At 41.7% G+C, this 26786-nt stretch overlaps 1 protein-coding gene across 1 annotated transcript in view; it reads right to left on the reverse strand.

Annotated features, from left to right (window-relative positions):
- Smim31 (small integral membrane protein 31) overlaps nt 1–10959 on the reverse strand; it is a 29619-nt gene extending 18660 nt beyond the window's left edge. The window contains exon 1 of the mRNA XM_075984661.1: nt 10635–10959. The gene's annotated coding sequence lies outside the window, so the exon portion shown is untranslated. The remainder of the gene's footprint in view (nt 1–10634) is intronic.
- Nucleotides 10960–26786: the final 15827 nt, after the last annotated feature.

Below are 26786 nucleotides of genomic sequence, written 5' to 3' on the forward strand. Positions count from 1 at the left end.
GAACTAGAGTAAGAAAGGGTGTTGGGAATTGAACTCAAGTCCTCTAGAAAAGCAGCCTGTGCTCGTAACTATTGAGACATCTCTCTAGTGCATACTACTTTTTTAGAAATAGTCAAAGGCTGGCCATGAACGTGGCTATGTATATGAGGAATACTTTGAACTTTGGATCCTCCTGCTCTACCTCTGGAGTGTGTTCCAATATGCTAGGTTATTCAGTGCTGGAAACTGAACCCTAAACTTTATGCATGCTACGTAAGTGATCTACCAACAGGAGTACACACCAGACCCCATTTTTTTCTAGTATTTTTTTACTTATTTATTTTATGTGTTATGAGTGTTTGCCCGCTCAAATGCTTGTATGCAATGTCAGTAGCGGTTAGAAGAGGGCGTCTGTGCTAAATATTTTTATGCCATCTTGACACAAGCCAGAGCCTTCTGAGAGGAGGAAACATCAAGGGCCTTAGCTGGCTCCAGTGTAGCAAACAAGGCTCCAGCAGGCCTTGCCCTACCGCCATTCCCTCTACCTTGATAAAAACTGTGAGATTATATCCCTAAAGCTAGGCACATTATTTAGCCACTTCTCTCTCCTGAGGCTGACTGCCAACGTTCAGCTATCAAAGTATTGAAGTCTAGCAATCAAAAAACCCTCTTTTGGCCCACCTAATTAACACCCCCAATTAAAATTAAACACATCATCCTAACACAGGGTTTCCCCTTTTGTCTTTATAAACTGCCATTTGCCTATGTCTCTTCTCTATCCAGAGGCAGTCTTTGTCTCTCTGGGACAAATATTCCTAACCCCTCTCTCTCTTACTTTCTTCCCACTCTCCCTTGTTCCCTTCTTCTTCCTCCTCATCCTCTTTCTCCTGTCTATGTTACTTATCCCCGCCCTCTGTCCCTCTGGGACAAACAAATCTCCTGCGTGCTGAAAACTTGTTCTTGGGATGTCCTGAGTCAGCTTTGAGGTCCCTACAAAACCGCAGTTAAGAAACTGTCTTCATAAAATTGGTCTTTCACCAAGCCTATAAGGCATTTTATTAATTAGTCCATTGTTGGTGGTGCTATACCTGGACTGGACGTCCTGGGTTCTATATAAACAGGTTGAGCAATCCACAGGGAGCAAGGGAATATCCAGCACTCCTCAATGGCTTCTGCATCAGTTCCTGCATCCAGGTTCCTATCCCGCTTGAGTTCCTGTCCTGACTGCCTTCAATGATGAACAGTGATATGGAAGTATAAGCCAAATAAACCCTTTCCTCCACCAAGTTGCTTTTGGTCTTGGTTGATGGGGGAAGAGTCTTCTGTTTTGTGTTAATTTCATTGGTTAAATAAAGAGACTGCCTTGGCCCTTTAATAGGACATAAAATTAGGTAGGCAGAGTAAACAGAACAGAATGCTGGGAGAAAGAAGCTGAGTCGGACAGTCGCCATGATTCTCCTACTCCAGACAGACACAGGTTAAGATCTTTCCTGGTAAGCCAGCTTGTGGAGGTACACAGATTATTAGAAATGAGTTAGATCGATATGTAAGAGCTAGCCAATAAGAAACTGGAACTAATGGGCCAGGCAGTGTTTAAAAGAATACAGTTTCCATGCAATTATTTCGGGTAAAGCTAGCCATGCGGGCGGCCGGGTGCTGGGGACGCAGCCCCGCCACTCCATATTACAACAGAGTGGCGCCCAACGTGATGGACTAAATCCACTTAAAAACCTGAGAAGGCTTAAAAATAAGGAAAAGAGAGTTTAACGCAGCTTTTTGCTGTTTGTGGGTGGCGTGCCACAGAGAGAAATTGTCCTGACTCAGCAGCAGGAAAAAACTGGCTGTTTTAAAATGCCGGCTTTCTGGGCTGTGCCGCCATTGCGATCTCTGTCTGACTCCTGCAGGAGACAGAGCTTTTGAATGGAGCATTTGGAGTAATGTGCTATGGCTTGGTTGATGGCAATGTGGACTACTGTGTGCCTGGAACTGTGTGTGGCTCAGGGGCACCAAATGGCTCTGAGGCAGGAGCTGCTCAGCTCCGCCATGATGAACTGTGCTGGTCTCAGACAGGAACTACCGTAATTACCATAAAAACAGCGCAGTTAAGGTTTAGACTGGGCAGGAAACAGGCTGTACCTTATTACCGTATTACCTCCACATGGCGCAACTTAAGTTTTTAAGAACTGCTTAACATTTTAAGAAATGCTCCATGTTGGATAGTAAAAAAATGTTACAGATTTACAATAAAACAGATTCAGACATAAAAGACCACACTGTTGGATGAATGTACGTAGGCTTGAGAGAGAGAAGAAAAAGAATATAGAGAATAAAGTTAATGGTTTAAAAAAAAAGGTAAAGTCTTTAAAGAGACAGAGTACAGATAGTTATAGATTAAAAGAAATAAAGAAAAATAAGCTACGTAAAAATAGAAAATTCACAGAGAGTCTGGATTATGTACATTGTGTTTTCTTTAAAATTTTTGACTGTGAAGGAGCTAAGTACAGAGAAACATTTCATTACATGGGCTGCCAAGCTGAACCAGAATGGATATAAGGGTATTATGATTTCAAAATTTGGGTCTAAGGATATGATGCTTTGGAGAGGGTCTTCTTTTGTTTTCACAGAGGACCAGACCCTGTGGATTGATTCTATCCCGATATGGTATGATAGACCACGACCTCCCAAAAAGTTGCTGTGAACACCCTCAAAAAATTACTTCACTCAACTGCCAACTGAGATAAACCTGACACACAGGTTACACCCTAAATGATCTGATTAACAGCACCCCCATTCAGCAGGAAGCAGTTTGGAGAGAAAAAACTGTGCCCATGTTCCCAAAATATTGTTTATAAATGTTCTTTTACATTTAAAGGGGGAAATGATATAGGTATGAATAATTTGCATTGGTATGGATTTTAAGGTCAATTTTGTTATATGTATATGTATTTCTGATCTTGAATAAGGTGTTGTGATGGTGTAGTTCATTTTTAAAATGTAATGTATAATTAGGAAATATAGGTTGTTGATAGATAATCATAAATAATAGTCAAGTTTGTAGCCATGTTACTTAGATTTTCTAGATATATAGAGATATATTTCAGATAGGCATTCTTCATATCTCTCAAAGGCTGCAGAATATGGCATTTAAAATATTTTAATAACTTAGGACTTTTCATGACAATGAGACATGTCTGCTCCTGGCGGCACCAGTCTACTTCAAGAGGAAGATGGGCATTGAAGAGGTTCTTATGGAGTTTGATAGCCATTTGGGCAAGAAACTGTTCTTGCCTGGACTGTTGCATAAACTGGACACAGAGAACCCGCAAAGAGAGGACTGCTGAACTTGCCTAAAGGTGAGATGGTCTTTCAGGGTTCCTGACTCATGAGAGTCTGCGAGACGTTCTGCAGGACACAGCAGAAAGTGACTGAACTGTCTTTGAAATTTCCTGCTTCGTGGAAATGTCTGCTGGATACTATGGGCCTGAAGGACGAAGATGGATGCCCCAATGGTACAGAGGAATTTTGGGTGACTGTCTAGTCTAGGCAGCGAGATGTCTCTGTCATTTCTAGAGTTTTGGATTTCTTGTTTGCTTAGGTAATATTATATCCTTCTGGAGTCTTTGATGGAGTTGAAGAATGGTTACTTATAGTTTTCCTTAGTTACGATAAAAGATAAAGTAGATATAAATATTGTAGCTATAATTCTTACTTGATAACTGTTTTGTTATATGTAATGTTACTATGTTGAAGTTAAAGCCTTTCTTTTTTGTTTAAACAGAAAAAGGGGAAATGATGGGGGGAGAGTCTTCTGTTTTGTGTTAATTTCATTGGTTAAATAAAGAAACTGCTTTGGCCCTTTAATAGGACATAAAATTAGGTAGGCAGAGTAAACAGAACAGAATGCTGGGAGAAAGAAGCTGAGTCAGACAGTCACCATGATTCTCCCACTCCAGACAGATGCAGGTTAAAATCTTTCCTGGTAAGCCAGCTTGTGGAGCTACACAGATTATTAGAAATGAGTTAGATCGATATGTAAGAGCTAGCCAATAAGAAACTGGAACTAATGGGCCAGGCAGTATTTAAAAGAATACAGTTTCCGTGTAATTATTTCGGGTAAAGCTAGCCATGCGGGCAGCCGGGTGCCGGGGACACAGCCCCGCCACTCCATATTACAACACTTGGTGTTTAATCACAGCAGTAGTATCCCAAATAAAGACAACATAGAGTCCTTTGGAAACTGAAGGTACAGATAACTTGGAACTGCCACATAGGTGCTGGGAGCAGAAGCAGAGGTCTCTGCAAAAGCAGCAAGTGCTTTTAACCCAGAGTCATCTATTTTACCATTTAACCCTACAGTCCCTAGTTTTGTTTGGTGAGGCAGAGTCCTGCTATATACATCAGACTGGCTTTGAACCTGTGATCTTTCTACTTCAGCCTTTCAGATTTTGTGCTTGCAGACATGTTCCACCATGCTCAGCTTTTATTTTTATTTTCATATTGTATCTACCGTTAGTCTGAACCCACTGGATCTTTCCTTCCTTCCTTCCTTCCTTCCTTCCTTCCTTCCTTCCTTCCTTCCTTCCTCCTTCCCTCTCTTCTTCCCTCCCTCCCTCTCTCCCTCCCTCCCTCCATTTTCCCTCCCTCCCTCCCTCCCTCCCTCCCTCCCTCCCTCCCTCCCTCCCTCCCTTTAGGAGACTCTCTTGACTACAAATCCATTTATCCAACCTCTAGAATATTTTTTTTTTTTAGACAGAGTTTCTCTGTGTATCCCTGACTATCCTGGAACACGCACTATAGACCAGGCTGGCCTAGAATTCAAAGATCTGCCTGCTACTGCCTCCCAAATGCTGGGATTAAAGGTGTGCACCATCACCTCCAAGAGTCTTTATTTCCACTTAATTTCATATTATCAGGATGAAAACCACCTATCCTGCCCATCTAAGATCTTTCTGTATCATTCTCTTATTACCATGTTTCAGGAATTCTTTGAGATTTATGCCACCCACAAGATTTTTGGCTTTATTGATGTATAATTGCATATAAAAATTATGTATATTTAGGGGAGACGGCTTGATGTTTTCCTATACATACACACCCACAGGGTTAAAGACCAAGTGGTCTGTGCCTTCATTTAAGTTTTGCTGAGAACACTGCCTGGAATGAGATTCTCTGTCCTGTAGGAGCAGCACACACTATTGTTAGCTGTTTGTTTAGAAAGTCAGCTATCAGAGTTCTAGGGAGGATTGTCTGCAGTGAGACATGTGAATGGAGCCTGGCACTCTTAACAAGCACAGCCCTTGCTGTTCAGTTCTCTTCCTGCGTCTGTCGAGAATTGCCCTTGTAGGTTTGTGTGTTAAACGATTCTTTTAAAATTTAGTCTCAGTTTGTATTTGGCTTTAAAATTTCATTAGCTCCATGACTTTTCTATTGGGTGTTAAATACATATAATCTATACTTATTAATATAGTATATAGCTATATATACTGTATAATGCCATGGAGCTCCAGGCCTCGGGCCTACTGTAAAGCCACAGCAAGGACGAGCTTGAATTCCTGATCCTCTTGTCTCTGGTTTCCACGTGCTGGGACCCGAAGTGTGTCATCCCATCTAGTCTACACGATTAATTAATTACTTGTGTGTGTGTGTGTGTGTGTGTGTGTGTGTGTGCATGGGCATTTGTGAATGTAGATGTGTGTATCTCCGTGGGTGCCATGGAGTCCAGAGAGGGAATTGGGTCCCCTAGAGCTGGGCTTACAGGCTACTATGAGCCACCTGGTGGGTTCTAGGAACCTAACTAGAATCTTCGCCAAGAGCAGCAAGTGTTCTTAATCACTGAGTGATCTCTTCCACTCCGCCTACCGGTGTTTTAAAGGAATGTATTTCATTTTATGTGTATTTATCTCTCTCTGTCTCTCTGTCTCTCTGTCTCTCTGTCTCTCTGTCTCTCTCTCTCTCTCTCTCTCTCTCTCTGTGTGTGTGTGTGTGTGTGTGTGTGGCTATCAGGGCCCTAGGAGGCCAGGAGAGGGAGTTAGGTATCCTGGAATTGGAGTTATAGGCCCTTGTGATACGAATGGAACTCAGGTCCTCTGCAAGATAAGCAAGTGGTTCTAAACACTGTGTGGTTTCTTCAGCCCCTCATGTGGCTATTTTAAAAGTGATGGGCAGGGTTTGGTGGCACACACTTTTAGTCCCAAACTCAGAAGACTAAGGCAGAAGGACTGTTATGAGTTTGATACTAGCCTGGTGTAGATATTGAGTTTCAGGCCAGCCAGGGCTACATTGTGAGGTCCTGCCTCAAAGTAAATAAATAAAATAAAGTAAAAATTAAAAAGTGACTACTCTCACCCAAATAAATATTGCTTTTTTTATTCCAACATTTCATATTCATTTATCATTTATTTATTGAACAGGATCTCAGGCTTCATGCCAGATTGGCCTGGAACTCACTATTAGTCCAGACTGGGTTCAGATTTACTGCAATCTTTCTGCTTTAGTATCCCAAGTGTGGAGTTACAGAAATGAACTACCACGACTGTCAATCTGTGTCTTTGCCTCTCTGTCTCTCTCATGAAGGCTTTTCTGGAATTTGTCATGCTTCTGCCTCAACCTCTTATGTACTGGGATTAAAGGCTTGTGCCATCATGCCTGTCTGGCTTCATTTTAATATCACTTCCTGTATCTCTATAAAATATATGATATTATCTATAATTTTATAAATAAATATATATATGATATTACATATAATTTTTTTATAATGTATATATAGTTATATATAAGATCACATGTAATATAATTTATGATAATATAGTATTATATATATATATATTTTGTTTGTTTGTTTGTTTGTTTTTTTGAGACAGGGTTTCTCTGTGTAACAGCCCTAGTTGTGCTGAAACTAGCTCTTGAAGACCAGGCTGACCTTGCACTCATAAAGATCCGCCTGTCTCTACTTCCCAAGTCCTGGGATTAAAGGCATGCGCCACTACCACTTTTAAAACTGATTTGTGGTTATAAAAGACAAAATAAAAACTTGGAAGAATTAGAAGCCACCCAAGGGTTTGTGCTTGTCCTTTGCTGCTCTCATGGAATTCTTCAGGCAGTAGACATTCATGTTGCTGAAGGAAACGTTAGTGGCTGGCAGCTCTCGGAGGTGTGCCTTCCTAGATCCTTAAGCTTTTCTCTCCTGAGTATGGGCACTCTCTTCTCATGCTGGGACTTTAATATTTTTAAAATTTTAATATTTTTTAAATCCCCTTTACTCTAGGGGATTTAAAAAATTTTTACTCTAACAAAGCGATCTGGATTGTTCCGTGACTGAAAACTAATCAATCTCCACAGACTTTCCAACTTCAGATTCCCTTGAGCTCCATTTTCAGCTTGGGACCGGGTGTCAGCAGAATTCCTCTTTGCAGGATTTTCAAAGAGTTCATTTATTCACAGGGTGGAGTCACATCTCCCCGGAGCCCAGCTGCTTCCATGCTCGTCAGCCTGACAAGATCGAGGTGACCTGTTTGCTACACATGAAGAAATATTTTTTATCTTGTAGCCCAGGCTAGCCTCGGTCTTGTAAGTAAAATGACCTGGTAGTCCAGACTAGCCTCGATCTTGTATGTAAAATGACCGTGTACTTCTGACCCTCCTGCCTCTATGTCCTGTGTGTTTTTTGTTTGTTGTTTCAAGACAAGCTGACTTTAAACTCAGAAATCCTCCTGCTTTAGCCTCTAAATTGCTAGGCTTCAAAGTGTGGGCTACCTGGCCTGGCTCCCTGGAGGTGATGTTGAATGTGTGTATCTAATCATTTTGATGAAATTAGACAGTCATTCTACCTTATTAGAATTTGGTAGATGTTAAAAACAGGAGAAGTGTGTGGCCATGCCTAATTCAGAAGCATTGCTCATTTAGGATGTCAGACCTGGATCCTGATGTTGGGGCTCCCTAAACTTCTCCTTTTTGAGGTAAGGTCTCATTGTGTAGACCTGGCTGGCTTGGAATTCGCTATGTACGTCAAGTTGGCCTCCAAGTCCCAAAGATCGACTTGCCTCTGAGTTTCTCATTTCATCACTTCCTGACCCTGTGCAGAACTCTGTGAATGTAGGGTACGGCGCAGGATCTGAAAAAGTAATGTATTTTTGTCTCTTCTGTAGGCACTTCTTTCTAGAACCCGGGAAATGATGGCAGGGGGTGGAGGAATGTGGGAGGGGGCAGGCAAGACAAAAGAGCAGAGACTTCATTAGATTGTCTTGAGTTTGAGAGGCAGGCAACCCCCTGTTCTTCATCGCCAGTGGCCACTGGACTGCTGGACACTCACTGACCCAGCTCCTCATAGCCCTAGATTATACAGGTATGAGGACTGTGAATGGCTTCTTACAGTGTGCATATCAGTGTGTTAAGAGCGGATAGCTAGGTTCCAAAGGGCATCCACTTCTGACCAGCTTTGTAAATCGACAAGATAAGCCTTGCCAAAGTTCAAGGGTGGATTGCAATTAATTGTTTTATGGTGCTGATGACGGCTTAATGATGGAATTATATGAAGGAGAGAAATCAACTAAGGGAGAGTTCAGCTTGTTACCTGGCTCCAGAGACGAAATTGTTTATTATCTTTTTGTAATAGTTTTAGAGACAAGAATATATTACTTATACTATGTCATGAAGCCTAAATACTATTTAATATTATTATTGTTATTTTTTAGAGCTTTTTTAAAAATACAGGACCTAATTATGTAACCCTAGACCATCTGAAATTCACTGTAGACCAGGCTGGCTTCAAACTCACAGAGTCTAACCTGCCTGCCCAGTTTCACACAATGTTTTTGAGGGTGATAAAATTATACGAAGTATCTTATATAATCAAAATGAAAATTACATTAGGGCCAAGCAATTCTATTCCCATATATTTTTACATAAGAGGCTGAAAACACATCCAGAAAATATGTGCATAGATTCATGGACAGGCTTATTCACAATAGCCCAAACTGGACCAGGCTTAGGTGTCCATCGAGCGGAGAATTCACATGTAGATTGTTATAGATTCACACAGTGAAATACCATTCAACAATACTGATACAACACAAATAAGTCTTTAAAAACTCTACGTGTGTGTACATAGTGTATCGAGGAGAAGAATATTTGCCATTGTGGGGAATGAATAATGACTGACTAGATAGGAAAATGAATAATTTTCTAGATAGGGAGTGAGAGTGGTGTTCTATACCTCGACAGAGATTTGTATTACACTCACCAAATGCCACGTTAAATATTATGCGTTTCAGTTGACACTAGATTTTTTTTGAGGTAGGTTCTTTATGATACAGACCAGGTTGACCCCAAGCTTGTAGAGATCTGCTGACCTCTGCCTCCTGACTGCTGGGATTAAAGGTGTACACAACTATGCCAGGAATTTTTGAAGGGTCTTTAAAATTTTCTTCTTTGAGAGTTTCACAGGTGGATTCAATATATTTTGGCCATACCTCCCTTTACCACTCCAACTCCTTCCGGACCTGTCGCCAGGTCTCCTTTCTATGCCACTGGGAAGGAGTTTCTATCCTAGGAAAAAGGTAACATGGTGAACCCAAGTGACATATTTTCTTCACTGTTTAGACTTAAGTTTGCTGCAGTCTTTAACTTTATAATACATCATATACATGATGAAGCTAAACTGATGGGGGTGTAGATAGATGGATTGTAGACAGCCAGAGAGGCAGCTAGCACAGCAGCGTGCCAATCATGACTTCCATATTGTTTATTTCTGGATATTCTTGATGCAGTCACTCTATTTTCTTTCAGGCCGAAACTACTTTCAAGATGAAACTCTAGGAACACAAAGGCATTGCCACTGAAGGCCTAAATAACTGACCTTAGGCACAAAAACAAACAAACAACCCCCCCAAAAAAACATTGTAAATGCATACATATATATAATAAGTATTGCACCCCAAAGAGCCTTAAAAATTGTTAACAATCCAATATCATTTTCTCTCTATCCTGACGCAAGCAAAACTTCCACACTTATCACATCATGAGCAAATCTGACTTGTTGGTTCACTCAGTGTGACCTTTGGAGATGTATACATACCTGTACATCCTTCCTAAAATTTTTAGATTAAATATGTAGAAAAATAATGTGGGCCACAGATTTTTATCAGCTGGTCATTATATAAAGATATATATTTAAGAGGAAATGCTATCATTTAATCTGCTTTTAATTGTCACAATAAATAAGAAGGACTTTATTTAACTATGTTGCCCAGCATTTTTCTTTGTAGTTCTTTCTTGTTTCGTGGTACCGCGTTTTCCACAGTAAGAAAGTACCAGAACTCAGTAAAGCTTTGTGGTTTAATTTAGTTTGTTCAATTGCTCGTGAATTCAACAAAAATACACATTTTCTAGCTTTGGAGAAAAAAATGAGGATGAACCAGAGAAATGTAGCAGAGGAGAGGGAAGCCCCTTTCAGGACATGTTTCCAGCAAAGTAGACAGTGTCCTTCTTCCTCTGGGAAGGTAAAAACATATTTTTTACTGTTAAAAAAAATACATTCAGGAAGAAACAAGCAGCAGACTCTTGTATCTGGACTAGGAAAACATCTTAACAGTCCATGTGAATGAATAAAAAAGTTTCATTTTAAGGCAAAGAAAACACTGAACACATATAATCACTTACCAGAAACATTCCTATCCCGAGAGAAGCCAGGAAGGACCGGTGAGGCTGGTGTAGACAAGAGTCTTCAGTGTGTCAGGTTAGAAGGAAACTTGGCCTGTTAGTGTGAGGTCTCACTGGCTCTCCTGCAGGCCATGAAAATGTGGGTTTAGGATGCTAGTCCATTGCCCGAGCTCCCTAATCTGCCTGGCTTTTAATCAGGACTCCTCCGATGTGAATTAACATTCTCAAGGCGAAGAATAAACAAATAAAGGCTCACTTCCTTGTGAAGAACTGACGAGGAAACAGGAAGTGGTGTGAGTATTCCGCTGTTTACTTTTTTCCATCACACACCTATCTGCAAATACCACTAGCTTATAGGACGGGAGCCGGCAAACACTACCCGTGGGCAGGCACGCACGAGCCTTGTGGGCGTGACATAAGACTGTGGTTGATCTTTAATGTATCCTTTAACCTTAAGGACACAGCCCGGCTGGAGGGAAGAGAATTTAGCACGCAGGTAATTTCCCAGCCATGCTTACCTTCAGACTTCGTACCTGCTTGCTGAGTTTGGGTTCTGTTTTCATGGGTCCCTTTTCAGGGCTTTCTGCTACTGCCCTACAGTGAGGAGCTCTTGGGCTTTCTTTCTTCTTATTCAATATTTTCTGTTAGTGAAATTTGCAGGGTAATGGCTGGATCTGAAAAGTGTTATATTAATTGAGGTGACCTAAACTCAGAAAGCCAAAAATGCCTATCTTTTTCATATGTCGATCCTAGCTTGTACTCTACACAGGTATGGGCGAAGCTTAAGTGAAGTGAGGAAGGAAGGAAGGAAGGAAGGAAGGAAGGAAGGAAGGAAGGAGGGAGGGAGGGAGGGAGGGAGGGAGGGAGGGAGGGAGGGAGGGAAGGAAGGAAGGAAGGAAGGAAGGAAGGAAGGAAGGAAGGAAGGAAAAGGGAAAATACCCTGTGAAATATCAGCCAAATTTTAATGCAATAAAATTAATGCGATGAAGGAAGTTGCAGATGCCACACAGAAACACCAAGTTAAATCCACTAAACTGAAGATAAATGGAGATGGCTGCTGATCGGTTCTGCTAGGGTCAAGGTGCTTGCTGTCAACCTGATGACCTGAGTTTGATCTCTCGGATCCCCATGGCAGGAGGAGAGAACTGACTTCTGCAAGTTGATCTTTGCCCTCCACATGTACACACACACACACACACACACACAAACACACAAACACACACACACACATAATTTAAAGGAAAAAAAGTTTCAGAAAGCCTAGGTAGGACCTCAAAGAAGTCCAGTGAAAAAGCCTTCTTCCTGGCTTCTTCTTGGCAGCACGGAAAGGAGCTGGACTGGAACAGCAGGGTTCGGAACGATTGGCACGGGATTCCACATCCAGCCTGCCCCTGGTGTTTAGAAAAAGGCATGATGGCTACCCAGGACAAAATCAGAAGCATGGCTAGAGCTGACGTGACACATTATCACACCCAGCACACTGGTGTGCAGTAAGAGACAGACTAGAGACTGAGAAGACGGCAGGACTGCCATTGCCGAGAAGACGCCGGCTAAGGTGCAGTGTCACAGTGTGCACAGTGCCATCATAGACGCATACATGCGTGTAAACGTGTGCAGTTGTGCAGTGCATTCAACGCCCAGTATCTCCCTGTCACTTTCCGTCTTACTGTTGAGACAGAATCTCTCAGTGAGCCTGGAACTTGGTGCTTCAGCTAGTCTTGCTGACCAGTGAGTTCTGAGACCTTCCTTCCTGTCTTTGCTCCCCCAACCTCTGGCACTTGGGTTATAGTTGTTACTATTGTCCTTGTGGTGATTTGCATAAGTATGGCCCCCATAGACTCATGTATTTGAATGCTTGACCCATCGGGAGTGGCACTATTAGGAGGTGTGGCTTTGTTGGAGGAAGTGTGTCACTGTGAGGGCATGTTTTGAGGTCTTTTATGTGCTCAAGCTATGCCCAATGTGGTATATGATTGTTTCTGTTGCCTGAGGATCAAGATAAAGGAGTCTCAGCTCCTTCTCCAGCACCATGTTGGCCTGCACATCACGGTGCCCCATCATGATGATATGGACAAAACCTCTGAAACTGTAGCCCAGCCCCAATGAAATGTTTTTTCTTTATAAGAGTTTCTGTGATCATGGTGTCTTCTCATAGAAATAGAAACCCTAAATAACACATTACTTAACTTTTACATTGATCCTGAGGATCTGACTTGAGGGTCTCATGTTTGTGAGGCAAGAACATTATCCACTCAACCATTTTCCTGGCCCAGATACCAAATTCTCAGCACAAAGGAGATTTATTAGTCAAGAGGGGTAAGTGGTGGAGGTTGGGACTGGGGTGGTGGTAGACTGTTTCTGGATTGGGTAAAGGCCAGCAGTAGCTGCTGCAGTAACAGAAGGTGGGCTTATTTACTTACTTATTGCAGGAGTGGGTTTTTAAGGAGAAAAAGGGTAGTTAATGCTAGGATCAGTCCTGACTGGACATAACAGCCAAATAATGGATTATTTCATTGTTGGACGAATGAATCAATGGCCAAATAAGGTAATGGACCTAGCTTAGGAATGGAATGTAATAGTTAGGAAGGGAGAGAAGGGTAAAGGACAAAGCTTATTGGTGCCTGTGTTTGCCCTTAGTTTTCCTTTTTTGTTTTGTTTTGCATTGTTTTTTTTCGAGACAGAATTCCTCTGTGTAGCCCTGGCTGTCCTGGAACTTGCTCTGTAGACCAGGCTGGCTTGAACTCACAGAGATCTGCCTACCTCTGCCTCCAAACTTTTGGGATCTAAGATATGCACCACCTCTGCCCTACAAGAGTTCCTCTTTTTAACAAAGTCTTGGACAGAAATCTTTTGTGTCTCCAGACAAATTAGGAACTGACATGCCATTAACCTTTCCCTTCTGGGGCACACTTCTTCTAGACTCTTGAGGGCCCTGTCTCTACACGTTTGAAAGAGACAAAGTTTGTGCTCTGTGACTGGGACCCAGCCAAGGGTTTTCCACATGTTAAGTGTGAGCTCTAGTTTTAAACTGGACTCCTAACCCATAAAAGAATAACTTTTAATCTTTCTTCTTTTACTGTGTAAGAGTTTAATTAGATTTGCAGAAATTCCAAAAGATTCTGTTGTGTGTCTTCCAAATCTTTGAGTCATCAAGCCTACAGGACAGAGTCAAGGAGCCTGCAGAAGAGTGATTGCCCTGAGACTCATCACAGTTATCCCTCTGGCAAGGTGGGTGATTGCTAACTGCTGCTGGTCTCTGTGGTGTAGCAGTCCCCACGATGCCTTCTGTAATTTCATCATCAATGCTACATGAATACAGCAAGTTCTACTATCCACTTGGCTTAGATGGAGGCTCATTTTGCAATCTGGACTGGTTACAAGATTCTTTCTCCATAAACACAAACAGTAGGGGTTTACAGTCTTCCCTTTGACTCCGATTGCTTGGTGGCCCTGTGTACTTCTGCCATGACACTATTTGGTCAGTTTTGACTTTTAATTCTCAAAAACCACTTGTTACAGAGAGTGGTGTCCCTTTTTCATCCCTGCCACCCAGCTAACTTATACCCAAAATAACCACTCAGAAACTGTATTTATTTAAACACTGCCTGGCCTGTTATCTCTAGACTCTTATTGGCTAATTCTCACATCTTGATTTAACCCATTTCTAATAATCTGTGTACACCATGAGGTCGTGGCTTACTGGGAAAGATTTAGCATGTCTGACCTGGCGTCTCCATGGTGGCTCTCTGACTCTGCTTTCTTCCTCTTAGAGTTTAGTTCTGTCTTCTCTGCCTATGTAAGTTCTGCCATATCAGGCCAAGCAGTTTCTTTATTGATTAACCAATGAAAGCAGCACATAAACAGAAGGACCTCCTACACCGTTTCCCCTATTTTGTTTAAAAGGGAGAGGAAAGCTTTAACTTTAACATAGTAAAATTACATATAACAAGATAGTTATTAAGCAAGAATTATAGTTACAATGTTTATATCTATTTTATTTTTTATCATAACAAAGGAAAACTACAACTATAACTATCTATCTATTTCAACTCCAGAAAGATATAATATTACCTAAGTAAACAGGAAGTGTATTATAAACAACTTTTAAAACTCTAGAACTGACAGAGACATCTTGCTGCCTGGACATTTACCCAAAGTTCTTTTGTACCATTGGGGCATTTATCTTTAGCTTATAGGTCTATAGTATTTAGCAGACTTTTCCATGAAGCAGGAAATTGTAAAGACAGTTTAGTCACTTTTTTGTGTCCTGTAGAATGTTTCACAGACTCTTTAATGAAACAGGAACCCTGAAGGATTATCTCACCTTTGGGCAAGTTTAGCAGTCATCTCTCTGTGGGTACTGCATGTACAGTGAAGCAATCCAGGCAAGAGCAGTTTCTTACTCAAATGGCTAACAAATTCCATAAGGAGCCTCTTCAATGCTCATCTTCCTCTTGAAGTAGCTGGTGCTGCCAGGAGAAGATGCATTTTATTGTCATGAAAATCCCTAAGTTATTAAAACATTTTAAATGTCATACTTCATAGTCTTTGAAAGATATGAAAATTGCCTATCTAACTGAAATATATCTCTATATATCGAAGAAATCTAACTAACATGACTACAAGCTTGACTATTATTGATGATTATCCATTAACAACCTATATTTTTTTAATTATATATTACATTTTAAATGAGCTACACAATCACAATACCTTAATCAATATCAGAAATACATATACATATAATAAAATTAACCTTAAATTTATATCAATAAAACAAAATCCATACCAATACAAATTATTCATATCTTTATCAACCATTTGCTTTGTGTACACTTTAACGTTTGACTTCTGTGGGTTTAATTTATGGAGGTTGAGATGACTATTCCCAGTTTCAACTTGACTACATATGACAATAACTGATTCTCAAATGGCTGGGCACACATGTGAAGGATTTTTTTTTTCATAATTAAATCCTTTGAAGTGAGAAGACCCACTTCTAATCTGGATACTTGAGCTTAGAAGATCCACCTTGAATCTGGGCGACACCTTCTGCTTATATATAAGACATGGAAGAAGGAAACTTTCTCTCTTTACCTGTTTGTTCTCACCGTTGCTACAAAGTCCATTCCTTCACTGGCAATAAAGTCTGCTTCTTTACGATCCTGGTGTGCATGGGAGAACAGCTGAGTCATCCAGTTTTGTGAACTGAACAACTTAACTAGATTCTTTATAGACAGACATTGTCAGACTATAGTCTGTAAGCTGTTCTAATAAGTTTCTAACACCATCCTTGTAACATGAGGGCCTGCCTTTTGGGGGTTTCTGTCCCTCCCAGTACCCCACAGCCAGCAAGCCCCAAAGAAAATCACACAGAGATCTCCATAAGTTATAAAACTGATTGGCCCATTAGCTCAGGCTTCTTGCTAACTCTTATAACTTATATCAACCCATTATTCTTATCTATGTTAGCCACATGGCTTGGTACCTTTCAGCCAGGCAGGTTACATCTTGATTCTCTGTGGTCTGGGCTGGAATAGGGGGAATGGGCTTCCTCCTTTCCAGCATTCTCCTGTTCTCATCGCCCTGCCTCTACTTCCTGTCTGGTTGACCTGCCTATTCTTCCTGCCTGGCCAATCAGCATTTTATTAAAATACATGATTGATAGAATACAGACAATTCTCCTGCACCACATTCTAAAGGTGAAATGCTGACCTCTGCTCTCCTGGGGCCATGCTATGCACTTCATGCATGTCTGTCAGCAAGAGTTTGTTTTCAAACTTTGAGGTACATATGACATTTTACTGTCTTTCTTCCACCAGAGTGGAGCCGGGCTGTCTAGAGGACAGTCACCCCATTCTGTTGGAGACTTACTTACTTTTGTTTATGGCATAAAATCAAAAATCCTAGTTCTTCCGTTTGTTTGGTGGTTGGTTTGCCTTTTGAGCAAGACCTCATACAGCCCACTCTACCCTTGAACACCCATCATAGCTGGGCATAACCATCCACTCCTGGTCTCCCTGGCCCCCTTCTCCTGAATGCTGTGCTGACAGGCATGAGCCACCCCAACTGGCAACATCCTGGTTCTTATCATTTAAAACTATTCTAGTATGCTAAGTGTCTACTGAGAAAGCACAGGATCCGACAGAATCTATGGGACCCAAAGGGCCCATGTACCTAAGGAAATGACCATTCCCGGTCTCCTTTTAATCCTGCTGCAGGTTACCCAGGCCTCCTCTGTTCTTTGTTAGGAGGGATGATTTATTTAAAAAGCTGATCTCCTTGTTTCTCTACCCAATTCTATGTTTTAGTTTTTGCTCACTGTTGAGTCTCTTTGTAACCATCTCACGATGTAAATGGCACCACTCATGCCTTTCACAGATTTGGTAAAGCGTCAGGTTATGGGAACACTGTTGAAAAGCTTGGGGTAAAGAGACTGGGGCTGCGGCACAGCTGGTAGAATGCTTGTCTGCCATGCCCAAAGCCCCGGGTTTAATCCCCAGCACCGCATAAACCAGATCAAGGGGTGCACACCTGTGATACCAGCACATTGGATGTGGAGGTGTCAGGATCATGAGATCAAAGTCATCCCCCACAACACAGAGTCTTTGACCTGGGCTACATGAGATCATGTCCAAACATGATCAAACAAAGAGAAAAATAACATTAGAAATCAATAACCTGACTTAATTTTTTTTGATCAGCATTCCTTGATCATAATGTCAAAACAAGTACTAGTCCTCACATGGACATTACCACCTGTCAATCTTCCCCGACTCTATGTCATGGTGAGGGCTTGGTGGCAGCCAAGTATGTTGTTTTGATGATCACTCTGTGATGGACTGTTGGTCTAATACCATTGATCTTGTTACTGTACCGGGTCTGTGATCTTGGCTTCTTTTTCTAGGGCTCAGGCATGTTCTAGCAGTAAGTACCTTCTTGTGCTGGGCACCCCTAGTTCTCAGTTAGGGAACCAATAATCCCTGAAGTGATGATGTTGCAGAGTTGGAAAGCATGGTTTTTTTTTTTTTTTTTTTTAACAGTAGAGAACTTTCTGTTTGGTTCGTCCCAGGATATTTATTTTGGAGAGTTTTTGGACCAGCACTCCAAAGAGATTATCTGAATCTGTCTGAGTTTTATTTCAAGAAAAATCCCACTTTAACCTGTGGTCAGATACATCATCTAAAGACTAGGAAACACGTTAGTGCTGGGCTCTGACAGTAGTGCAGAGTAAAATTCCCTTAGCTTTTATGCTTTTAGAACTTTATCCTTCAGGGCCAGAGAGACGACTCAGAAGTTAAGAGCACTTACGCTCTTGCAGAGAACTGCGTTGGGTTCCCAGCCTGCATGCTGGCTCACGGCCATCTGTAAGTCCTGTACCAAGTTATCTGAAGCCCTCATCTCCCCTCCACAGTGCCAAGTATGCACACTCAATTAGGAAAAACAAATACACATAATCTAAAACGTTTGATGTCATATTAATAAAGCTAAAATCTTGAAAAGGTCACAGGAGAAAAGTTTCTTCCCATGTTGAAGCCCATACAGTTATTCTCACTGAAGAGAGCCAGCGTCCTTGGCCATTGTGCCTGTCCAGGGAGAGTCTATGCATGTAAACAAACAGCATGCTTTTAAAATGCAGAGGAGATATATTATAACTCATATATCCTATATTTAAAATTTTTATTTCCTATATCTTGGAGATTACCCTAAGCCATGAACCCTTTACATAGTTATGAAGGCTTGTCTATTTACATATTTTGAAACAGATTCTTGCTATCTTTATGTCTCAGCTTCTGAAGTCCTGGGAGTACAAGTTTGAATCAGTATGCAATGGCATGTTCCTTTAAACATTATACTTTAGATACCCCACCTTCATGCCACTGTGGTTGTTTGCCTTTACTCTAATACTAAAATACTGAAAATCGCATCATTTTTCATTCTTCAAAATATTTTAAAATTCATTCTAAAGATTATAATTACACCATATGACCGCCTTCCCTTTTCCTCCTTCCCAGCCAGCTCTCATACTACACCTTGATTGCTTTCAAGGTCACGACCTCTTTTTCTTTGTTTTTTAATTTTTAACCTGCTCTGTGTGGATAACGTTAGCCATGTGTATGCTTTCAGAGATAGCCTTGATATGAATAGCTAGCTGGGTGCCCTTCCTTGCAGCCTTGCCCTGCCCTCTCAGTTGCCTGTAGTTCCTTGTGTAGGGTCGAGCCCTATGTGCTTTCCCATCCACTTTGGCGTGTCTGGTGGTGTCATCTCTGTTCAGGGTCTGTTTATGAAGCCATGTGGTTGAGCTTTATGGGTGTGGTTTCTGACATTCCTAGGAGACATAGTCTCACAACAGACTCCCTGATCCTCTGGCTCTCACAGTCCTTCCTTCTCCTCTTCGGCCATGATCCCTGAGCCTTAGGTGCAGGAGCTATATTGTAGCTGTATCCACTGGGACTGGGCACTACAACTCTGGATTCACATCCTTTTACAGTTAAAGAAGACAAATCTTAAAAAATGAAGCCATCAAAGCTACACAGAGAAACCCTGCCTTGAAAAATAAAAACAAAAAATAAACAAAAAAAGAAGCTAACTTTGACCATTAGATGGTGCTGTCATCACAGAGAAGTGAAGCAGATATATTTTCTCTCTCTCTCTCCTCCTTCTCTTTTTCCTCCTGTCCCATTTAGCATCAAACTAATAATTTTCTCAATCTAAGGGGAAAACCAACTTCTTTTCAAAGTAAAACAGCAAAACTTCTGGGTGTTATTCTCCAAACACGCAATGATAACCATCCATTCGGGGACTCCCTCCTGCCAGTCATTTTATCCATATTGTTTATGTATGTGTATATATACTATCTACTTTCACAGACATTTCTTTTAGACTATGAATTACTATCTAGAAGTTAATTTTTATTTTATTTTATTTTTAAAGCAGGATCATGTAGCACAGGCTGGCTATAAACTAACCGTTAGCCAGGGATAACTTCTGATCCCTCCCCCCCATTTTCACTGCTGAGAGTTGGGATTACAGGTGTGTACCACCACACCCAGTTTTGTGCAGTTCAGGGTATGGAACTCAGGGCCGTATACATGCTGGGAAACATTTTACTAATTGAATTATGGACACTTTCTACGTAGGTTTTGGAAAAGAAATTCTAATACATAGTGTAGCACATAGCAATTAATTTCATTGTTCATAACATTAGTTACGTGAGTTGTTTTAATTGCCAGGAGGGGTGGGCATGGTGGCAGTGTCTTTAATCCTGGCACCAGGGAGACAACAGCATCTCTCTCTGTCTCTGTGAGTTCAAGGCCAGCCCAATTTTCATAGTGAGTTCCAGAGCAGCCAGCCAGAGCTACATAAACAAAACAAAACAAAGCTAAATCAAACAAAATTTTTATCTAGGAAGTTATTAAGTTCACTATTTATTTCATCTCCAAGAGTAATATTTAAGTTGTGTCTAGGATTTTGTTTATGCCAAAATAAACACAAGACAAGATACCACCCTAGAAAACAAGTCCTGGTACACTAGGTGTAGAAGTTTATATTGGGCGTCACTGTCTCGTCTTTAAAGGCATGATGTAGAAGTCACGGCTCCTAGCGTGGCAGCTGAAGAGTTAATATAAGCCTTTCTGATTGCCAGTTCTATCCAAACCCTCTGCTCTGATCTGTTCTCTCTCTGCCTACCCCTCCTCATTTTTCTTCCCTCCTTCCCTTTCTGGTCTCACTGTGCAGCCTGGGCTGGTCGTGACAACAGGATCTTTGTGCCTCACCCTTCAGAGTACGAGGGTTAGACACAAGTTACTGTACATCATGACATTTAAGTGAGTCTCTAGCTTTCGGGCTCAAATGCTCCTCCCTTTCCTTCTCTTAGCTCAGGGTCTTATGACAGCTTCCAGGCTGTCTGAGTTAACTGCTGACCTTTTTTTTTCATACCTACCTTAAAAATATTAAAAATTTGTTTAATCATGTGTCTGTCTGTGTGGGGCTATGCACATAGGCGTGCAGGTGCTTGTGGAGGCATCGGATGCTGTGGGGCTGAAGCTGTGGGCTGTGTGAGTTAGTTTCTGGGAGCTGAACTGGGACTTCTATAAGAACAGTGTATATGCTTAACCACTAAGCCATTTCTCCAGCCCCTTCATGCTGACCTTTATAAAAATACTCTCTTCTTGTGTGTGCGTGTCTGTGTGTGTTTGTGCCAATCTAGACCCCCACCACACTAACCTCCAACACAGCAAGGATGGTTATGTCCCAATTCAGGGACTTTACCTGTGTGTACAAGGCATCTAATGGTTGGTTAGTTCCTTCCACTCTTTCAGTCTCTGCTTAGATGGCGCTTTCTGACTTTCTAGAAAGCTCTCTCATCTCTGCCATCTCCTTCTATGCATGAATACTTTCCCACAGCTCTGTTGCCGTGTGAGAGCATGTTAACAGACATCTATGCTTCTAGTCCATGTATGTGGCTGTCACCATCACCCAGTGTGTATCTGCTGATGGTTTGTTCGAGGGTAGTTTTATGAAGACAGACATTTTTGTCTCATATTTCACACTTTGTGTAGTAAGCAGGGTGCTTGACATATAGTCCAGCATTTCCGTAGTCCTTAGTGCCCTGGACCTCAACTTTAAGGGTCTTTCTGAAGTAAAGTAAACAGACTTTGTTCCTTTTTATTTTTTAAATTATTTATTTATTTTTATTCTGTGTGTATGGGTGTTCTGCCTGTATGTATGTTTGTGTACCACATGTATGCAGTGTCCACAGAGGCCAGAAACAGTCATTGGATTTCCTGGAACCAGAGTGACAGACAGTTGTTAGCTGCCATGTGAGTGCTGGGAACTGTGCCCTGAGCATTAGTTCTTAGAAGCTGCCTGTTTGCTTTTTTCCTATTTATTTGGTTCCGATCTTTTTCGTTTCTCATTCTTCATGAAGTTATTTTTTTCTATAAGAAGAACAAGTTAATAGCTAAAGCAAATTCCTAAAATTCTCTCACGCAAAGCAACATAAAAGCTACTTGGCTCAGAATCAGATGTAATGGGACACAAATAGTGTAATTTAAACTAAATACCAAAAACCAAACCAAAACAAAGAAACAACAACAAAAAAATCCAACCATAAACACCCCCCCCAACAGCTAGCTCAGCTGTTAAGAGCACTTATAGTTTTTGTAGAGGACCCAGATTTGGTCCCCAACATCCTATGGGGTGACTCAAGGGTAACTCCAGTTTCAGGGGTTCTAAAGGCTTCTTCTGGCCTTTTGTGTGCCTGCACAGGGATGGTACACATACAAGTGGAGTTCAGAGCACAGAACTGTGGGAGTCGACTCTTATTTCCCACAGTGTGCCTTCCAGGAATCGAACTCAGGTCATCTGGCTTGGCAGCAAATGCCCTTAACATTACCTGGCCCTACATCTATAACCTTTTAAACCTAGTTATATTCAGGGCATATATGTGAGTGGGCTGGAAAATCTCAGCCAGCATCATTATATTCATTATGAACTCATCTCAGGGTGGGTGGAGGAGGCAGGGTGTTGAGAGGAGGCCGCTAGTTAGTTCCCAGCCACATAGCCCCGATAGAATCACACAGAAACTGTATTAATTAAACCACGGCATGGCCCATTAGCTCTAGCTTCTTATTGGATAACTCTTACATATTAATTTAACACATTTCTATTAATCTGTGTATCGCCATGTGGCTGTGGCTTACTAGCTAAAGTTCCAGCGTCTATCTCCAGCAGGGCTAATGGCATCTCTCTGACTCTGCCCATCTTTCTCCCAGCATTCAGTTTAGTGCCCCCCCCCCCCGTCCCCGCGCTTAGCTCAGTTCTGCTCTGCTATAGGCTCAAAGCAATCTCTTTATTCATTAATGGTAATTCCAGCATACAGAGGGAAATCCCACATCAGAAGGGAGAGAGGTGGAGCAAACTCTTTCAAGTTTGCTTTTGTAATTCAGCTGCTGCTGGAAGGTCTAATTCAAATGCTAGGTGAGTGCCGATTTTTCGCTCTCATTTCTCTAAACTAAATGCAGTTTGGAATACCCTAGAAGGACTTAAGGGGATTTGTTTAAGATCTGTTGGCTTTGGTCTGATCAAGCAGAGGATGGAGTTGTTTGTTACATCATTTCCTCAAAGCACACTTATATATATGATTAGTGGACAAATTTCATCTCTCAGTGTCCTCAGATGACACTATTTGATAAGCCTGCAAAGTGAAGAAAAGAAATGTTTTTATTTCACATCCCTGAAGGAGGCTGCCAGACTCTGAGACTGGACTTCCACACATGAAGTCACTCACTCTAGGATTCTCCATCTATGGCAAGGTGGTTTTTATTCATTACCAGTGCTTCCAAAAACACGAATCTATAGCTTCCTACTTTTTTTTTTTGCTTTGTTCTTTTGAGGCAGGGCTTTGTGTAGCCCAGGTTGGCCTCAAACTCACTAGGTAGTTGAGCATGACCTCGAACTCCTGATCTCCTGCTTCTGCCCCAAAGCTCTTGTATTATAGACGTCAATCATCACAGGTAGCAGACTCCTCTCAAAAAGCTATTGATTGGCTGGACTATAGAACTTGGCCATGGACACAGGTTGCTAATTTATGCAGCCATGCTTCCGATAATTTTACCCAGCAATAGAAACAAAATAAAGATTTTTGTTTTGCTAACAAGAACAAGAACAACAACAACAGCAGAATTCCAGTTGTTTAATTCACAGACCGCCTAACAAGTGTGCCTTTAAGAAGGGAAGACTGAGTGGAAGATTTTGTCTCCAGCTGAGCATACCCAGATTGTGGCTTCAGGTCCTCACGCAGGGAGCAAGCCCGCACGCAGAGCTTCAGAGGACAGAATCAGGCTTTAGACAACCTGCAGGCAACCTTGCCTGCATCAGATTAAATGTTTACACATTTAGTGCTTGTGTGTCTTCAGATTTGTTGGTTTAGACATAACTCAGCTTCAGAGAGGACTTAGCAGCTGGTTCTATTTGGAATGTAAATACATTTTCTTGAACAAATTTCCAGCTTGTCTGGGTTTTCCAGTTAAGCCTATCAGATGCTAAAAATTTAAAGGGCGCTTTAGATTGGGGGAGATGGCTTAGTGCTAAGTGCTTGCCACTCAAGCATTAGCACGAATGGGGAACCCCACTAAAAACCAGGCAAGTGTCTCTGAATCTGGGGCTGGGGGTAGAGACAGGAAGATGGGGTTTACTGGCCGGCCAGTCATCCCAGACCAATCGGTGAGCTCTCGGTTCAGTGAGAGGTGGAGCTGGACTTGGGGGTTGATCTCTGGAATCCCCGTAGGTGTGCACACACAAAGGGATGCTTTAACTCGTGACTGGGTAAAGCTTGTAAGCTCTTACAAAGGGGGAAATGTCAACATAATGTTTGCTTTAATAAGAAGCTGTATCAGCCTGAACTGTTGCTGCTTTTTAAGGCTGTGGCCTGCAATTTAGCATTTACTCATCTGCTCAGATAGAGATGTACTTATATTAGGCAACACAGGTTTCTTGCTTACTAATGAACAGTGTTTGAGAAACAGTGTTTCAAATACTAATTTTTTAAGCTATATAAACAATGGACTTCATCAAGTCATCTTCATCCACGTTGTGATACTGTGTTCTCATTCATGCCCAGCCCCATTGCCTGTCCTGCATCCTCCCCGTTCTTCCTGTTTCTCTGGGCTCTTCTTCTTTCATTGCATATGTGTGTGTGGGTACATGCGTGCCACAGTGCGCTCGTGTCGGTCAGAGAGCAAACACTGGGAATCAGTTCTCCTCCCATTGGGCAACGAATCCCGGCGCTCAGACGTGGCAGCAAGTGCCTTTACTGGGCGAACCATCTCCCTTGCTCAACTTCAGCTTCCTTAGTACATGGGTGCTTTTACCCTTTCTATTCCCATTTCCTTTAAGAACTTTTCCTGTTCTCTCATTACCTCCTCTCCAGTTTCATGACTATAGATATTTAAGCACACACACACACACACACACACACACACACACACACACACACACACCAAACAAGTTAAATAAGTAAATCTAGGGGGAACAATTAAGGCAAGTTGGCTGGGTGTGGTGGTGTGTTCTCGGAATCTTGGCACTTGGCAGGAGGAAGTGGAGGGATCAGAAGTTCAAGAAACCGGACTCTGCCTGACAAATATCACACCTTGCCTAAAAAAAATAGTACAGGATATATACTCCCTGGGTTACCTAGGAGAGAGGGGAAATACATGAATCTATGGGAAACTTCTCCCAGGCTCCATGTCCCAACAAATAGCTTTATTCTACTAGTAAAATGCTCTAGGTTAAACAATAACAACAACAAAAATCAATAAATTATAATTTTATTTATAAAAGCTGAAGAAATAAATGACCAAGTGAAATATTACAGTAAAGAGAGCTTAGACTATATATATATATATATATATATATATATATATATATATATTTCCAACTACTAAAAGTAATTTTAGTCGTTGTGTGTGTGTGTGTGTGTGTGTGTGTAAAGATTGTGGAAATAAGTTCTTTCATGATTGTGGGTTCCCAGGGGTCAGACTCACGTTGACAGGGTTGGCAGCGAGTGCGCTTTTCTGCCGAGTTGTCTTGCCAGCTCCCTGCTATTTAATTTGTATACATTGTACTGTGGAATAAAGGTGTTTCCTGGCACCCTTAAAGCTCTGCTCATAGCCTTATGTCAAGTGTAGTCTATAAAATGATAAGAAAAGGACCTCGAAAAGGGTGCGGATGTATTTGGAGACATCCCCCTTTCCACTTCTTTCTCTCCCTCTCTTCCTTATGTGACCATCTTGTATGGGGGCATATGTATTCTGGATAGAAGATGGGCTTTCTCCAAAGGCCTGTGTATTGGAGATTTTTTTCCCAGGTCGTGGTGCTCTTTTGAGAGACACTGGGAACTTTAGCAGGTAAGGGCACTGTGGTCTACATGTCAGTCACCACGGATTGCTGAGATTTTGGTTTTCTGGCTTCCACGTATACTCACTTGGAGCCAGGACCTCATCCTGGAGCCCACTGTGTAGGCCAGAATGCTAGGATTGCAGGTGGCCGCTGTGCTCCTCTAGGACCGTGACCTCTTGAGGACCATACATAAGCACAATATGCATACATGTTTATGTTTGCTTGTTACTCATTGGACCCCAGCTTTATCCTTTACCAATCTCCTGAACTTTGCTAATTTCTCTGAGCCCCAGTTTCCTCTCCTGTAAAGCGTACAATATCTAGTTACTACGTCAAGATGGGTATGGTGGCTTTTTTTTTATGGCCCCAGCACTCTAATGTCTGAGGTGCGAGGATCTCTTGAGCCTGGAAGTTTGATACAACTCTGTACTAACATATTAAGATCAGGTCTCTTCACAGCCCCCTCCCCAGTCTGATTAGTGTATTTAATCATATTATTAAATTACATTTGAAAACTTTCATATAATTCATTGCCTTGCACTCAGCGGGCTCATTCTCATTGTCATTTCCAAAGAGTAGTAATCTAATATTTTATTAAACAAATAAATAAATATTGAATTGATGTGGGAGTCTCCTCTGTATGCTCGGATTACCATTAATGAATAAAGAAACTGCCTTGGGCTGTTGATAGGGCAGAACTTAGGTAGGCAGGGAAGACTGGACTGAATGCTGGGAGAAAGAAGGGCAGAGTCAGGGAGATGCCATGGAGCCGCCAGAGATAGTCATGCTGAAATTTTGCTGGTGTAGGCCATGACCTTGTAGTGATACACAGATAAATAGAAATGGGTTAAATTAATATGTAAGAGCTATCCAATAAGAAGCTAGAGCTAATGGGCCAAGCAGTGATTTAATTAATACAGTTTCTGTGTGATTATTTCGGTTCTGGGCTGCCGGGACAAACAAGCAGCCTCCTCCTACATTAAATCAGAATACAACTTTGAAAACTTCTGCCTCCTAACAAAGTTTTGTTTTGTCACAAACACAGGTACCACTCCATCAGCACCGTTAGGCAATTTCTGCTGCTTTGCTGGTTAAGTAAGAGAATCCTGATTCAAAAGTCCCACAGTTGAGAGGTCCTTACACACACAGACATATAACAGCAGAATCCAGCCACCCCTAGTTGGGGCTAAAGGCACTGTCTAAATTATAGGTTCACAACCAACTCCTTCGGGTAGAATGACCCTTTCATA

Source organism: Microtus pennsylvanicus, chromosome 9 (assembly GCF_037038515.1).
Source record: "Microtus pennsylvanicus isolate mMicPen1 chromosome 9, mMicPen1.hap1, whole genome shotgun sequence".
Classification (NCBI taxonomy): Eukaryota; Metazoa; Chordata; class Mammalia; order Rodentia; family Cricetidae; genus Microtus; species Microtus pennsylvanicus.